Genomic DNA, 15572 nt, shown 5'->3' on the forward strand with positions numbered 1-15572 from the left:
TCCACATCCAATATCTTTGCAAGAACTTTGAAAGAATGGAAATGGGAGACTATCTTCTATCGGGGTTTTACGTAATATACAGTATGTCTTGCAGGGAACCAATGCAACTTATTGAAAGAGGGGGAAAAGTGAAGGTTCAAAGAGATTCCTATCTTTCTGATCTCTCCGAGGTCAGTCCACCTGAACTGCATTATGTTTCCCCACTCTTTTCTTCCTGGGGAAAAGGGGGAGGGTGATGGTTTGTAGCAATGGTCAATTTAAAAGTCAGATAGCCATATATTACAATAATGTGCTCTGACAACTCTATTGACTCCAGTCCACATTTTTGGGGAAATAAAACAGTGGAACTAATATCCAACACCTGTTTCTTTTCAGCATCCCCAGTATATCAAATATACAAATAGTGACAGCTGCACCGGCAGACTGAGATGGCAGTACCGCGCAACGTGAAAGACAGAGCCATGCGTTGTTCCTTTCGCTTTATCCTATGGGCCCAGGTCAAATAGCTGAGAGCAGAGTGTAATGGTTAAGTCTAATATTTCACATATGACTTTTGAGGAGCACCATGCACTATCGATTTCTTCCATCTAAGCAGAGATTCAGAGAAGCAGCCCTATCAGGAGCCTGGTTTCAATTATTGGCTCCATAAAGCCCTGTGATTGAGCTGACGTGATGTACTGCCTGGTAGATGCCAGGATCCATCCCATCCGCCTGCCTGCTGACGACCCACATGCCATTGTACCAGGTGAACACTGAGGGAAGTTTTACACAGAGATCATCAAGCTAGGACAGGTTTATAATAGAGGACCGTGATATAGCGAGGTGACATAAGATGGTGCTCTATCCCAGTACAGAGGATGGCGTCTAGAAATTAATATCGTAAACTTCAGGCTAGAATTGATGGAGGGATTAATTCAGCTGTAACAGAAGGTTAAAGACAAGTGGATGTGAAAGCAGTTGAAGGGACTTTGGAGTTGTTCCTCATTTGGAAAAGAGGGGAAAACAGATATAAAAGAGTGGCAGTTGAATATAAAACTGTCAGTTATTAAAAATGATCTTGGAAATTGTTCCAGTTGCACTACCTTCAAAATCCTATTTAATCACAGGCCAAGAGCCTCTACAAAGACAATGGTGAAATGACTCAGACTTATTCCGTTCATCTTATTTTTCCAATGCTAAAAGACGCATTTGTCATATAGTCAATGGCTACTTTGCTGAGGTCACTAAGAGTATCACGTAGGCTTTGCCTCCAGAGCCACTGGCTTGAAGTTGAAGGGTCATGAACTTGCAGGGAACTTCAGGTCGATTCGACTCATCTTCCCATAAATTATCTAAGGCCTGGATACAGTGTAACTACTCCAATCTCAGTCCTTTTCATCTGACAGTTGAAGTCATGCAATCTTGCTCAAACTCAGCATTTCCAATAACCAAGGGATATTTCAGTAGTTATTGCCATCAGTTCTCCTACACAAAAAGACTAAACTCCACATAAGATATACAACTTTCACTTCAACAATAGTGGGTTGGCAATGATGAAGTGGTTTATCCATGCCCCGTTTTAGTTTGAAGTCTCTACTGGGAGATTAGAGATGGCAATGTGTTTGACTCAAGTGGGAGCAGGGTCTAGAGCCACCCGTCTCTATCCCTCTTATCTAGATGTAAGATCCAATCAATGATAGGAGTTGTAGATGGCAAGTGTGCAGTCAAGCCTTTAGTGTCACCAAACAGTCCATTTCACCCATGTCCCACAAGACGTAAGAGGTCTTGAGCCAAACTAGATCAATTAGGAATAGCCTCAACAACTAGAGACATTGACTATTGGCAAAATAACCCCAAAGATCTCTCCAATTCTACAAATTAACATGAAGGGAAATTGGGTTTCTGAAAATGACAGGCACCCACCAGAACCTTTTCTTATATTTCAAATGACCGTAAGAAAGCTCTATGGAGCATCCTGAGGGTGCTGATAGCTCCAGATCACCACCACAGGACTAGTGCATATTCACACAGAAGTACGTCTGAAATGAGGCCATTAGCAGCTGTTAGAGCCAGCTGTCCGGCCCAGTTGTCCAAGGGTGGCAGGGGTGGAACAGGGTTTGGAAAGATACCCTTCCGAGATGCTCCTCCTATAGGACAGGACTCAGATAGTCCAGAGAGAGGAACAGTAACAGTCTATCTGTTTTCTGAGCTGGAGTTGGCCAGGCATACTAAACTCGAGGAATTTACAATCAAGGCCACAGTCCACACAGCAGTCCACAAAGGCAGCAGTTGTCTGTTATGAGGACGAGCCATTCCAAAGCCCTGACTGCTCAGTTTAACTATTAGCGTTTCACCAGGATATATTAGTTATTAATTCAACCTTTTTATTGACCAATTAAATAGATAAGCAGATACAAAACAAAACTTTGTCTTACAAATCTTCAAGAGAAGTGGCTCTGGTGATTTACTCTCCTTCTCTTAATTCAAACATTTATTCATTGATTAGGCTACAGCCATTTTAATACGCTTGACATTACAGTGTCATTCCACAATAAGACACAATCCATCTTCCATCACATAAAAAAGATATATATCCTTACAGACACTTCATTATTTTGGGTCACATTTTTCTTCTGAGCACCTGGACCCTCTTGCCTCAACGGCCTGGATGCAGCATTTTAAGCCCAGGGGCAGTAAATAGGTCACGGTTCCCTGATGACTAGGCCTACAGTGAGGGAAAAAAGTATTTGATCCCCTGCTGATTTTGCATGTTTGCCCACTGACAAAGAAATGATCAATCTATAATTTTAATGGTAGGTTTATTTGAAGAGTGAGAGACAGAATAACAACAACAAAATCCAGAAAAACGCATGTCAAAAATGTTATAAATTGATTTGCATTTTAATGAGGGAAATAAGTATTTGACCCCCTCTCAATCAGAAATATTTCTGGCTCCCAGGTGTCTTTTATACAGGTAACGAGCTGAGATTAGGAGCACACACTTAAAGGGAGTGCTCCTAATCTCAGTTTGTTACCTGTATAAAAGACACCTGTCTACAGAAGCAATCAATCAGATTCCAAACTCTCCACCATGGCCAAGACCAAAGAGCCCTCCAAGGATGTCAGGGACAAGATTGTAGACCTACACAAGGCTGGAATGGGCTATAAGACCATCGCCAAGCTGCTTGGTGAGAAGGTGACAACAGTTGGTGCGATTAATCGCAAATGGAAGAAACACAAAATAACTGTCAAATCTCCCTCGGCCTGGGGCTCCATGCAAGATCTCACCTCGTGGAGTTGCAATGATCATGAGAATGGTGAGGAATCAGCCCAGAACTACACGGGAGGATCTTGTCAATGATCTCAAGGCAGCTGGGACCATTGTCACCAAGAAAACAATTGGTAACACACTACGCCGTGAAGGACTGAAATCCTGCAGCGCCCGCAAGGTCCCCCTGCTCAAGAAAGCACATATACAGGCCCGTCTGAAGTTTGCCAATGAACATCTGAATGATTCAGAGGAGAACTGGGTGAAAGTGTTGTGGTCAGATGAGACCAAAATCGAGCTCTTTGGCATCAACTCAACTCGCCGTGTTTGGAGGAGGAGGAATGCTGCCTATGACCCCAAGAACACCATCCCCACCGTCAAACATGAAAAAAATATTCAATTTTATTTGGAATGGCAAGCCAGACGAAATTAAACGGGCCTATTTATATAATGAATATGAATTCAGAGGACAGAAATTAATCAATATTAAAGCATTACACCTATCACTAAAAGCTTCAGTCATACAATAGTTATACTTAAATCCGAACTGGTTCTCTAGCAAATTAGTAAGATTGTCTCACCCAATGTTCAAGAATGGCCTTTTTCCCTTTATTCAGATTACAACCACTCACTTTCAGTTATTTGAAAAGGAAATCATCTCCCAGATAAAACAAGCCAAAGAAATTTCAATTTAATCCTCCAGAAATGACAGAACAAATAATACAACAAATATTGTGGTTAAACTCAAATATACTAATTGACAAAAAAAGTTGTCGCACATGCAGCTAACAAAAACATATGGAAATGTCCGCTCTACCCAAAATTACAACCAAATAATTGCAACCTTACCGCAAAAACGGAAGAGGAAAGTGGAAGGAGGAGAAAGTAAGGAACTTGTCTGTCGGCCTTGCATTAAATAATATAATTGGTTAAGGAAAACTGTGATAAATAAAAAAGTATATCAGTTTCATTTAAGGACCAAAGGATTGACAGCCGTCCCATATAGATTGCAAAATAGTTGGGAAGAGATTTTTGACGTACCGATCCCATGGCATAGTGTTTATGAACTGACACGCAAAACGACACCGGATTCAAAAATTAGAATCTTTCAATTTAAATTATTATAAGAAATTCTTGCTAACAATAGAATGTTATTTATATGGGGGATACAATCTTCCCAGCTCTGCAGATTTTGCTGTGAAGAGACAGAATCATTAGATCATTTGTTTTGGTTCTGTCCATTTGTAGCTTGTTTTTGGACACAGGTCCAGGAATGGCTAAAGGATTGCAATATTTACCTGGAGCTAACCTTGCAGATAGCATTACTGGGTGATCTGAAAAGTCATAGTCAATCGATCAATAATATAATAATACTTTTAGCACACTTAAACAACACAATGTAACTCAAAGTCAATCACACTTCTGTGAAATCAAACTGTCCACTTAGGAAGCAACACTGATTGACAATACATTTCACATGCTGTTGTGCAAATGGAATAGACAACAGGTGGAAATTATAGGCAATTAGCAAGACACCCCCAATAAAGGACTGGTTTTGCAGGTGGTAACCACAGACCACTTCTCAGTTCCTATGCTTCCTGGCTGATGTTTTGGTCACTTTTGAATGCTGGCGGTGCTTTCACACTAGTGGTAGCATGAGACGGAGTCTACAACCCACACAAGTGGCTCAGGTAGTGCAGCTCATCCAGGATGGCACATCAATGCGAGCTGTGGCAAGAAGGTTTGCTGTGTCTGTCAGCGTAGTGTCTAGAGCATGGAGGCGCTACCAGGAGACAGGCCAGTACATCAGGAGACGTGGAGGAGGCCGTAGGAGGGCAAGAACCCAGCAGCAGGACTGCTACCTCCGCCTTTGTGCAAGGAGGAGCACTGCCAGAGCCCCCCAGACTCCATGAGGGTGGTATGAGGGCCCAACGTCCACAGGTGGGGGTTGTGCTTACAACCCAACACCGTGCAGGACGTTTGGCATTTGCCAGAGAACACTAAGATTGGCAAATTCGCCACTGGCACCCTGTGCTCTTCACAGATGAAAGCAGGTTCACACTGAGCACATGTGACAGACGTGACAGAGTCTGGAGACGCCGTGGAGAACGTTCTGCTGCCTGCAACATCCTCCAGCATGACCGGTTTGGCGGTGGGTCAGTCATGGTGTGGGGTGGCATTTCTTTGGGGGGCCGCACAGCCCTCCATGTGCTCGCCAGAGGTAGCCTGACTGCCATTAGGTACCGAGATGAGATCCTCTGACCCCTTGTGAGACCATATGCTGGTGCGGTTGGCCCTGGGTTCCTCCTAATGCAAGACAATGCTAGACCTCATGTGGCTGGAGTGTGTCAGCAGTTCCTGCAAGAGGAAGGCATTGATGCTATGGACTGGCCCGCCCGTTCCCCAGACCTGAATCCAACTGAGCACATCTGGGACATCATGTCTCGCTCCATCCACCAACGCCACGTTGCACCACAGACTGTCCAGGAGTTGGCGGATGCTTTAGTCCAGGTCTGGGAGGAGATCCCTTAGGAGACCATCCGCCACCTCATCAGGAGCATGCCCAGGCGTTGTAGGGAGGTCATACTACTGAGCCTCATTTTGACTTGTTTTAAGGACATTACATCAAAGTTGGATCAGCCAGTAGTGTGGTTTTCCACTTTAATTTTGAGGGTGACTCCAAATCCAGACCTCAATGGGTTGATAAATTTGATTTCCATTGATAATTTTTCTGTGATTCTGTTGTCAGCACATTCAACTATGTAAAGAAAAAAAAGTATTTAATAAGATTATTTCATTCATTCAGATCTAGGATGTGTTATTTTACTGTTCCCTTAATTTTTTTGAGAAGTGTATATAAAAAACATGGGGGATTGGAAGTGATGCAGACAATTACATTGATTGAAGTTACAATCTATCTGCAATATTAAGCTACCCCCCAATTTATTAATTTTTTTAACAAAAAAAAAGTAATTATTGTAAAATTGACTGTGTCCATAAAATGTAGATAGTGGGGATGGGCTGGAAGTAGAGGCCTAGGCGTTGTTGTTCACTAGTTTACTCCCAGTGGGGAAAGGGTGGCGGGGTTGGAAAGTAATAAAGGGGAATATATATATATATTTTTTTTAAAGGATATGTATGTATGTATGTATGCATGCATGTATGTATTTTTATTTTTAAGAAAAAAAAAGAAAAGAAAGAAAGCACATATACAGTGGGGAGAACAAGAATTTGATACACTGCCGATTTTGCAGGTTTTCCTACTTACAAAGCATGTAGAGGTCTGTAATTTCTGTAAATCCAGAAAATCACATTGTATGATTTTTAAGTAATTAATTTGCATTTTATTGCATGACATAAGTATTTGATCTCCTACCAACCAGTAAGAATTCCGGCTCTCACAGACCTGTTAGTTTTTCTTTAAGAAGCCCTCCTGTTCTCCACTCATTACCTGTATTAACTGCACCTGTTTGAACTCGTTACCTCTATAAAAGACACCTGTCCACACACTCAAATAGACTCCAACCTCTCCACAATGGACAAGACCAGAGAGCTGCGTAAGGACATCAGGGATAAAATTGTAGACCTGCGCAAGACTGGGATGGGCTACAGGACAATAGGCAAGCAGCTTGGTGAGAAGGCAACAACTGTTGGCGCAATTATTAGAAAATGGAAGAAGTTCAAGATGACGGTCAATCACCCTCGGTCTGGGGCTCCATGCAAGATCTCACCTCGTGGGGCATCAATGATCATGAGGAAGGTGAGGGATCAGCCCAGAACTACACGGCAGGACCTGGTCAATGACCTGAAGAGAGCTGGGACCACAGTCTAAAAAAAAACCATTAGTAACACACTCCGCCGTAATGGATTAAAATCGTGCAGCGCACGCAATGTCCCCCTGCTCAAGCCAGCGCATGTCCAGGCCCGTCTGAAGTTTGCCAATGACCATCTGGATGATCCAGAGGAGGAATGGGAGAAGGTCATGTGGTCTGATGAGACAAAAATAGAGCTTTTCGGTCTAAACTCCACTCGCCGTGTTTGGAGGAAGAAGAAGGATGAGTACAATCCCAAGAACACCATCCAAACCGTGAAGCATGGAGGTGGAAATATCATTCTTTGGGGATGCTTTTCTGCAAAGGGGACAGGACGACTGCACTGTATTGAGGGGAGGATGGATGGGGCCATGTATCGCGAGATCTTGGCCAACAACCTCCTTCCCTCAGTAAGAGCATTGAAGATGGGTCGTGGCTGGGTCTTCCAGCATGACAACGACCCGAAACACACAGCCAGGGCAACTAAGGAGTGGCTCCGTAAGAAGCATCTCAAGGTCCTGGAGTGGCCTAGCCAGTTTCCAGACCTGAACCCAATAGAAAATCTTTGGAGGGAGCTGAAAGTCCGTATTGCCCAGCGACAGCCCCGAAACCTGAAGGTTTGTATGGAGGAGTGGGCCAAAATCCCTGCTGCAGTGTGTGCAAACCTGGTCAAGACCTACAGGAAACATATGATCTCTGTAATTGCAAACAAAGGTTTCTGTACCAAATTTTAAGTTCTGCTTTTCTGATGTATCAAATACTTATGTCATGCAATAAAATGCAAATTAATTACTTAAAATTCATACAATGTGATTTTCTGGATTTTTGTTTTAGATTCCGTCTCTCACAGTTGAAGTGTACCTATGATACAAATTACAGACCTCTACAAGCTTTGTAAGTAGGAAAACCTGCAAAATCGGCAGTGTATCAAATACTTGTTCTCCCCACTGTACATGCCCGTCTGAAGTTTGCCAATGAACATCGGAATGATTCAGAGGAGAACTGGGTGAAAGTGTTGTGGTCAGATGAGACCAAAATTGAGCTCTTTGGCATCAACTCAACTCGCCGTGTTTGGAGGAGGAGGAATGCTGCCTATGACCCCAAGAACACCATCCCCACCGTCAAACATGGAGGTGGAAACATTATGCTTTGGGGGTGTTTTTCTGCTAAGGGGACAGGACAACTTCACCGCATCAAAGGGACGATGGACGGGGCCATGTACCGTCAAATCTTGGGTGAGAACCTCCTTCCCTCAGCCAGGGCATTGAAAATGGGTCGTGGATGGGTATTCCAGCATGACAATGACCCAAAACACACGGCCAAGGCAACAAAGTAGTGGCTCAAGAAGAAGCACATTAAGGTCCTGGAGTGGCCTAGCCAGTCTCCAGACCTTGATCCCATAGAAAATCTGTGGAGGGAGCTGAAGGTTCGAGTTTACATTTTACATTTACATTTGTTGCCAAACGCTGCCAAACGTCAGCCTCAAAACCTTAATGACTTGGAGAAGATCTGCAAAGAGGAGTGGGACAAAATCCCTCCTGAGATGTGTGCAAACCTGGTGGCCAACTACAAGAAACGTCTGACCTCTGTGATTGCCAACAAGGGTTTTGCCACCAAGTACTAAGTCATGTTTTGCAGAGGGGTCAAATACGTATTTCCCTCATTAAAATGCAAATCAATTTATAACATTTTTGACATGCGTTTTTCTGGGGTTTTTTGTTGTTATTCTGTCTCACACTGTTCAAATAAACCTAACATTAAAATTATAGACTGATCATGTCTTTGTCAGTGGGAAAACGTACAAAATCAGCAGGGGATCAAATACTTTTTCCCCCCTCACTGTACCTCCAGTATCTGAGTCTGGGAAACTTCAACCCCCCCTCCCTATCCACCAGCCAGGGTGTGCTCCCCTACAACCCCCCCTCCCTATCCACCAGCCAGGGTGTGCTCCCCTACAACCCCCCCTCCCTATCCACCAGCCAGGGTGTGCTCCCCTACAACCCCCCCTCCCTATCCACCAGCCAGGGTGTGCTCCCCTACAACCCCCCCTCCCTATCCACCAGCCAGGGTGTGCTCCCCTCCGCTCACGTTAACAGCCCCTACAACCAGTCAGGACTATATCTCTGACCTTATGCCTTTTGCAGATTATTTTTTTAGTCCCTTTCTCCATAAAAGACCTAAGGGCTAAACACGTTTTTCTATCCACATTTTTATTTTGTTGGTGTTCATGAGAAAAAATAAATATTTATTGGTTGATGATGCCACTGCCAAAAATACTTACAAGCTAAGGCAAATCATTCTCCCCCCCCTCCCCGAAATATGAAATCATACTGCCGTTTCTCATTCTACCATAGCTTAGACAAACTCTCTCTTGTTGAGTTAGCATATGACTACCCCCTTGTGGGCATAGTTCAAAACAGCTCAATTCTGTGTGGATTCTATCGCCTGAGACTGGTCTACTATAAAAGTCTATCATTTTGAACAAACTATTTTTTAAGGAGTAAAATACAAACATACTCCATTAGACTAAACAATAGAAACCATTGTGAAGTCTGAGCCTACCTTAGGGCATCTATTAGGTCATGACTGGCCTGTTTCTATTAATGTGAAACATGCAAGGGGGAGTGTTTAAAACGTATTAAAGGTTCTCAGACCATAGCAGAATAATCTCTGTGCGCTGGCCTCATGCCACTGGTTTCTGGAATCACTGATAAAAACATGACATTTACAAAGTAGAGTTCTAATCAGTGGAATATTCTGAGATTCTCTGCATTCTTTAACCTCGGAAGGCTATATAACAGAAATACTGTACAATAGATGTCAGTGACATGAGCGGATAAGGGAAACATCTCTAGAAGAAAAGGGATCAGCATTCCTCTTAAGCTGATAAGTTAAAGCTGATATAAGTTCAACTGTAAAAACAACATGTTATGTATCACTACCGCTTATTAACATTAAGGGTTTAAGAATTCAATGTTGACCATCTGAGAAACACAAAAACACATCATCCATTTAATGGCATGCAGAATCCACTCATGTTTTGTTTCTCAACTGATGCTGGTTGTTGCCTTTCCAGTTCTTTCAGAGACTGAAGTGGAGACAAAAGCAGGCATACCCAAAAACCCAGCATTCAGACTTCTGTTCAGAGAGCAGGAGGTGAAGTTCTGCCACAAGAGAAATTAGGCCTACCCCATTCTGTTTTCTCAACTGTTGGTCTGTGATGTAATGGGCTGGCCATTCCCATCCCAACAACGTTATCTAGAGGGGGGGGGAAATGGGGTCATCCAGCAGCCCCTCATCTAGCAGCAGTGTTGGGAACTGGATAGTGTGTAACCCCAGGAGGAAGACCCCCATCTGTATCATTTACTCCCGTAGTAAATTCTGAGGCGTCTGTGCTTTGGCAAACAGACTGACTGGGGCTCCCTGGGCCTCAGATTCAGGGATTCTCATGTCATGGTGTGGAGAGCGAGGAGAAGCCACATGGATGTACTAGAACCATCCCACTGCCCTAGGCCCTAGGGGGAAAGGAGCCACAGAGCAAGGCTCATGTCTCAATGTCTGCATCAATAAAAACATGTATGTTCCTTCTACCTGGTTCCGTGTAGGCTAACCACTCACACAATATAAAAGCCGGCTTTCTGGTTATTTCTGTTGTGGAAACATTATCTTATAAAGTTAGGCTAGACTAAATGTGTATGAATAAGAATCTGAATTGTATAGGGCTAACAAAGATTTAAATAAAAACCCAACTTCAATGTTATTGAAGTGCATCTTGTACCTGGAGATGGTTACATTTGTGAAAGAGCAGGCAAAAAGATTTGTGTTATGTGATTATTATGCCCTATTACTTTCTCTTCTCTGACCCAGTCTCTCAAACACTAGGCCTAATTTCCCAATCAGAACAGCAAAAACTCTTAGCTAGGGAGCTGTTGGTCATTTTCATGGTCATGTTCATAATGTTAAGTAGGCATTAGAACTGGATTATTGAGTTAATACTTGAAAGAAACAAACTACAGTGTGGGGCACCCAACTAAAAGTGCCCCACAATTAGCATAGCCAAGCTGTGTTTCCACTAGCACAGCCCCCTTGAACTAATAGAAATACCAGAACTGAGCTGACCCTCACAGCCAGACCCATTCTTTTGTGATTTATGTTCTGTTTGTAATAAAGCTGGATGAGCTACATTACATTAAATCAAGAGTTTCACTCTTCCTTCTTTACGTCTCATAGCATGAGCCCAAATAAGGTCATTTTGGAGGCATTGGGTGGTGCGTCAAAGGTGTCTAGTTAAATTAGTGCTCCCTTCAAGAGTTTTCCTTGCAAAGACTTGGAAGCAAGGGGCACTTTTAGGTAGTGGTGGCAATAGAGAGCAATAGTAATGGAGTATTTTTGTAGGCACCAATTCCGCCATGGCTCGTTGGCCAAAGCCTATGGGAAATGAAGGGGGGTTTTGGGTAAACACAGAAAATACGGCCTGTGGTAAACACAGGCTTAGGACATCTTATACGTTTTGTTCTATGAGATAATCTTCATCAGCCAACATAACTTTTTGTGAATTTTGAAGCATTTATATAATCAAAACAAGCACATAAAGGCTTCAGAATTCATTAAAGGTCATATTAACTGAATTATATTATCTCATAGAACAAAACGTATAAGATCTCCTAAGCCTGTGTTAACCTCAGACCTTATTTTCGGCATTCTTTCCCCATTCATTTCCCCCATAGGAATGGCCGAACAAACCAGAGGTAACTCATTTCGGCAGGTAGCTTAGTGGGTAAGAGCGTTGTGCCAGTAACCGAAAGGTCTCTGGTTCTAATCCCCGAGCCGACTAGGTGAAAAATCTGTCGATGTGCCCTTAAGCAAGGCACTTAACCCTAATTGCTCCTGTAAGTCGCTCTGGATAAGAGCGTCTGCTAAATGACTAAAATGTAAATGTAAATGTAATTTCCATTTTTTAGGACTACAAGCTGGCGAGCTCTATGTATGAGGAAACCAACAAGGAACAAGGATAATGGCTTCAAGCCGAGCTTGTGGTTGAACTGATATTGAAATTGGAACTCCCTCACCATTTCACACCCTAGATGCAGGTGTTCAAATAAATGGCTGGAGAGAGAAAGTGATGTCACTGCTTTATGACAATGCAGGATCAAAGACATCAATTACAAACCACATTTAAAACATTTCAGATAAAAACTGCCGACACGAGACAAGACGAGGGAGGAGGTCAGAGATCTGGCCGTGTGGTGCCAGGACAACAACCTCTCCCTCAATGTGACCAAGACAAAGGAGATGATTGTGGACTACAGGAAAAAAAAGAGGACTGAGCACGCCCCCATTCTCATCGACGGGGCTGTAGTGGAACAGGTTGAGAGCTTCAAGTTCCTTGGTGTCCACATCACCAACGAACTATCATGGTCCAAACACACCAAGACAGTCGTGAAGAGGGCACGACAAAGCCTATTCCCCCTCAGGAGACTAAAAAGATTTGGCATGGGTCCTCAGATCCTCAAAAAATTCTACAGCTGCACCATCGAGAGCATCCTGACTGGTTGCATCACCGCCTGGTATGGCAACTGCTTGGCCTCTGACCGCAAGGCACTACAGAGGGTAGTGCGTACGGCCCAGTACATCACTGGGGCAAAGCTCCCTGCCATTCAGGACCTCTATACCAGGCGGTGTCAGAGGAAGGCCCTCAAAATTGTCAAAGACTCCAGCCACCCTAGTCATAGACTGTTCTCTCTGCTACCGCACGGCAAGCGGTACCGGAGTGCCAAGTCTAGGTCCAAAAGACTTCTCAACAGCTTCTACCCCCAAGCCATAAGACTCCTGAACAGCTAATCATGGCTACCCGGACTATTTGCACTGCCCCCCCACCCCATCCTTTTTACGCTGCTGCTACTCTGTTAAGTATTTATGCATAGTCACTTTAACTCTACCCACATGTACATATTACCTCAACTACCTCAACTAGCCGGTGCCCCCGCACATTGACTCTGCAACGGTACCCCCCTGTATATATAGCCTCCCTACTGTCACTTTATTTTACTGTATATATAGCCTCCCTACTGTCACTTTATTTTACTTCTGCTCTTTTTTTTTTCTCAACACTTTTTTTGTTGTTGTTTTATTCTTACTTTTTTTGTTTAAAATAAATGCACTGTTGGTTAAGGGCTGTAAGTAAGCATTTCACTGTAATGTCTGCACCTGTTGTATTCGGCGCATGTGACCAATAAAATTTGATTTGATTTGATTTGATTTGACGTTGCAAAACCAGACCGTTCAGATGAAACAAACTTTGTTCTAAAACCGTCATGACTCATCTTAGAAAAACACATACAACTAAAAAACGTTGACACAGGCTATATAGCCTACATTGGTTAAAGCTAGAATCCTTAGTTGCTACATCCATTTTTGGACTTATAAATGAATGATATACAGGCCTACCCATTGATTTTTAAAGAATATATACTGAACAAAAATATAAATGCAACATGTAAAGTGTTGGTCCCATGTTTCATGAGCTGAAATAAAAGATGTCAGACATTTTTTATACGCACAAAAAGCTTATTTCTCTCACATTTTGTGCACAAATTGGTTTACATTCCTGTTAGTGAGCATTGATCCTTTGCCAAGATAGTACATCCACCTGACAAGTGTGGCATATCAAGAAGCTGATTAAACAGCCTGATCATTACACAGGTGCACCTTGTGCTGGGGACAATAAAAGGCCACTAAAATGTGAGGTTGTGTCACACAACATAATGCCACAGATGTCTCAAGTGTTGATGGAGGGTGCAATTGGTATGCTGACTGCAGGAATGTCCACCAGAGCTGTTGCCAGATAATTGAATGTTAATTTCTCTACCATAAGCCTTTAGCAGTACGTAGTCAACTGGGTGGGGATTGCCTTGAGTTGAGAGCAATCAGCCAATGAAGAAGAAAATGGACTACTTTAAATTGGAGATGGCTTCAGTGGCGCTTCCCATGTTGTCACAGACGCTATGATGGCACAGATACAAAGATGAGTCTTATCTATCTCTATGGCGCGTATCTGCCCTTTAATTGGCTAGAATAGTCCTACCTGATCTCGCCTCCTTTCTGAGGCCATGTATTTCCATTGTTAGAGCGGTCATTTGACTGTCTTGTCAATATAATCTAGCATCCTATGCGCAACACATTCAGATCTTTTTTTTTTTTTCACAGTGGGTAGCTAATGTTACATGTACACATTGCTAGCAATGCCAATGGCAAGCTAAGCTAGCAAGGCTAGGAGGGGCAATCTATTTAGTTGTTGCAGTATGTTCTGCTAACAGTCATAACACAGGGATTATTTATAACAAAAGAGTAAAAGCATGTATGGTTTCTTACTTTAGTTCATCCCGACAAAGATGGGTGAGTGTAGTTAGTCAATCTGCGAGTAGTGTGAAACAAACTAGCACCAAGCAGTATGTGTAAACGATGCGCCTCTAACTTCCGGTAGGCAGCGTTTCTTCCTGATGTTTTTCAAAATAAAAGTTGTGCAAAACAAGAATAGCAACTGACCTGAATTATATAATGTGATAAATTGAAATGTTTAATATATAAGAATGAATGAAAATGGATGAACGTATCAAATTTAATTCATTGTTTCTAAAAGCTAAAAAACACTAACCTGAGTACCATGTCTCTTCAGCTAACATTCCACTCCTTGTCATCGCCAAAGAGACTGGCCTTTTGGCAATCTCAACATTCAATAGAGAGAAATAGCAATGGCATCTTTTTGTAGGCACAACTCCGCCATGCGCTTGATTTACAGCAGGGTTGCTCATTGTTTATTGGAAATAATGTTAGTATTTTCCATGACCCGTGGACCCTCAAATATAATTAATAACAGTCAAAAACAAACATTTACCCTTTAGCTAGGCAAGTTGTTGTATTTTGAGACTTAAAATCAAAACTAAGATGTTGTGGTTGGAATTGCAGTATGTATTCACTTTGAGAATTTAGAAGTAACCTAGGCATAGCCACAGGAAGTAGGGGTGCTGAGGGTGCTGCAGCACCCCCTGAAAAATCTGAATTAAAAAATATATATATACAAAAAGCAGCCAACAAGTGCTCAGCATATGTTGGAACTCCTTCAAGACTGTTGGAAAAGCATTCCAGGTGAAGCTGGTTGAGATAATTCCAAGAGTGTGCAAAGCTGTCATCAAGGCAAAGGGTGGTGATTTGAAGAATCTCAAATATAAAATATATTTTGATTTGTTTAACACTTCTTTGGTTACTACATGATTCCGTGTGTGTTATTTCATAGTTTTGATGTCTTCACTATTATTCTACAATGTAAAAAATAGCAAAAATAAAGAAAAACCCTTGAATGAGTAGGCGTCCAAACTTTTGACTGGTAGTGTATATATATATATATATAAATAAATAATTGTTTTGGCTTCTGCTCTGATGGATGAAGCCAGTAGAGAACACATGCAGCATACAGACAGACACCACCAGCTACAGACCTACCACAGATCTTACTT

General features: G+C 42.6%; 1 protein-coding gene across 1 annotated transcript in view; it reads right to left on the reverse strand.

The window, feature by feature from the left end:
- Nucleotides 1-14505, reverse strand: part of LOC311108803 (protein dispatched homolog 1-like) — an 86395-nt gene extending 71890 nt beyond the window's left edge. The window contains exon 1 of the mRNA XM_084151565.1: nucleotides 14431-14505. The gene's annotated coding sequence lies outside the window, so the exon portion shown is untranslated. The remainder of the gene's footprint in view (nucleotides 1-14430) is intronic.
- Nucleotides 14506-15572: the final 1067 nt, after the last annotated feature.

This window comes from Coregonus lavaretus, assembly GCF_964263955.1.
Source record: "Coregonus lavaretus genome assembly, chromosome: 33".
NCBI classification, from domain to species: Eukaryota; Metazoa; Chordata; class Actinopteri; order Salmoniformes; family Salmonidae; genus Coregonus; species Coregonus lavaretus.